Here is a 2,574-nt window from a genome sequence, read left to right as displayed (position 1 = left end):
GGTTGTCATCCCCTGCCTCTCCCCCACCTCTCTGGTTCCCCTCTATTGTTCCCTGTCTCCTCCCTCTTTCCCCCCCTCCCCCCCCCTTCTGCCCCCTTCACCCCCTCCCCTTCTCCTATGCTTCGCCTTTCTTTTCTCTTAGGTTTAGCTGTTATCCCCCCCACCCCCCCCCCCCCCGGTCTATCCCTCCCTCCCCCGCCTCGGCTACTTTTTTAAAATTATTTTTTCAGAGTTCCAAAGCCAGGGCTCAGAGTGTGGACAGGGGCGAACCCCGAATCCAGCTCCTTGCCTGCTCCAAAAACCAATTCAAATTGAATCCAATTCACGGTCCCCACAACAGAGACATACCAGATCTGAGCCAAAAGGCAGAGCAGATACTGCACTTGATCTTAGCCAAAAGGCTGAGAAGCAATTCCTGTTGCTAACTTGGCAAGTGGTTGTCATACAATTTTAAGAAAACAAGGGAAAATTAGAGCAAAAGGTCTATTCTACCAGCCCACTCACATATCTTTGGCTACGTGGACCCTACACAACATACCAACTCTTCAGGAAACGTCCCAGGAAATTTCTCCCCTCCCACATCAAAGGAAAGTTGAAAAAAGCTCCAGGCTTATTCATCTCAACTCACCTTACACCCAATATTATTAACTTGTTGACATGACTTTTCCTGTGCTCCTAGCACCACGCTCTGCCCCACACTCAATCATTTCTGTCTGCACTTGTCATTCCCATCCTAATCCTACTTGGGGATTTTCCAACTCCCTTATCTCTTTTTAAAAGGCGTTTCGGTCGACAACAGTCTCCCTGAGTCCACTTAGGGCAAAGCGCAAGCAGATCTGTGATGCGGTTACCCTACTTAACTCTGTAGCAGTGTCCAGCTCCATTGCTGTCAGAGTCCTAAGGAGGCCGAGTCAGAACGGTACAGATGGCAGATGTGCAGGGATAGTAAATAGTTTTAATTACTGGGGATAACAGGAGGGAAATGTAGAACAGACCGCACTGTGCTGTTTTGGAATTGTCACAAAGCCCAATCTGTCTTGAAGACGGTGCGTGCTTCTTTAATTCTTCAGAGGGCTTTTAAACAGAACACAGAAATATTAATTGCATGCCTCATCTGCACATTCATCTTTACAACCATCGAACACGCTCTTTAATTTCAGGGGAATCATTTTAAAATGGGAATCATGCAAATGAGTATTTTAGCTATTCATTTGTTTTACTGGAAGCAATTTGGAGCAAATGACTTACAGCATTGAATGAATTAAAGGAGAACACACTGGAGACCATTTTAATACGCAGTCTTGACATAGAAACGACCCTGACTAGCGCCATGGAAAATGTTGGCATAGCAACTTTGGGCATTTTTATGCAAATCAGTGCATATGGATGACATAAACTCTGTATTTCTTTCTCCCTTTTAACTAATCATCATAAAATTATCTTCAAAATATTTTTAATGCCCCGACATATCACTTTTCATCCATACGTGCAAAATTACTTTTCTTAATGCGAAGCATAAAGTGCAAGGATGAGACTAAACAGTCATAGGTTTATGTCATATTTCAGCGAGATCCGGGAGTACAAATGTCTTATCCTCCTGAATCGGAAATTCTAGTTGCTTCTTTTTATCATTTCTTTTTCAGCCCCTTGGGCAGTGGAGAGATAATTAAGCCGCCCATACAAACACTAAATAATTCCTTTTTATATATGTTATGTGTGCAAAAATGTGATTTTTTTTTTTCTTCTGTCCATACTCTCTATAAGGAGGAATTCTAATCATTACCGGTTTGAAGGCTGCCATCTCATTATTCCTGTACTGCTTCAAAATTATAGCAAATGTTTAGCCTGTAATAGCTCAATAAAACAGTCAACTGTAGGAATATAAAAATAATGCACTTTACAACACAATAAAGCAATTTAATTTGTTTACATGTCACAGTAATACAGTGCGGCGAAGAAGTCTTAATCTTCTTTAAGTATTTGCATCCTCTGGCTGTTTTCAACTTTTGTAAGATATTGACACCATAGCCAGCATGATTATATTACAGTATTCAGACAAGCTAAGCATGGTTAACATTTCTAACTCATTAAATTGTTGTCTCGGCTTCATCAGAGCTGCTTTATACTCATGCGTTTTTTTTCTTCTGGAGACTAAATGGCACATTGATTGCAGTAAAGATCAAATCTGGATTGAGGGAATTTTAACTCCCTCAATGTCTCTTTGACAAGTGGACTATGTGAACACAGAAGAATGTTCTTTCTATCGCCTGTTACAAGGCACTGAGATGCGCAGGGATTCAGAGTGCATCTGAAAGTGTGGTAACGAAGTTCAAATGGTTGATGAATCATCGATGTATAATTTTATTATCAGGGAGCATTCCGCGGCCAAAGGTGCTGTCTTTTGATCGAGATGTTGAACCGAGCCTCTGATACAAGCTACAAGATCCCCTGGTATTATCTTGAGGAAGAGGAGGGGAGGGCGGTACGATGGCTCAGTGGTTTGCACTGCTGCATCACGGCGCCTGGGACCCGGGTTCGATCCCGGCCCTGGGGGTCACTGTCCGTGTGGAGTTT

The 2,574-nt window shown here is 42.7% G+C and overlaps 1 non-coding gene across 1 annotated transcript; it reads right to left on the bottom strand.

Moving 5' to 3' along the window:
* Nucleotides 1–219: 219 nt before the first annotated feature.
* On the bottom strand, nucleotides 220–413 carry LOC140387560 (U2 spliceosomal RNA). Its single transcript, XR_011933904.1, has one exon. It is a non-coding gene; the product is annotated as a U2 spliceosomal RNA (small nuclear RNA).
* Nucleotides 414–2,574: the final 2,161 nt, after the last annotated feature.

Source organism: Scyliorhinus torazame, chromosome 12 (genome assembly GCF_047496885.1).
Source record: "Scyliorhinus torazame isolate Kashiwa2021f chromosome 12, sScyTor2.1, whole genome shotgun sequence".
NCBI classification, from domain to species: domain Eukaryota; kingdom Metazoa; phylum Chordata; class Chondrichthyes; order Carcharhiniformes; family Scyliorhinidae; genus Scyliorhinus; species Scyliorhinus torazame.
Note: the sequence above shows the minus strand (reverse complement) of the source record. Positions and strands in the feature narration are given on the sequence as shown.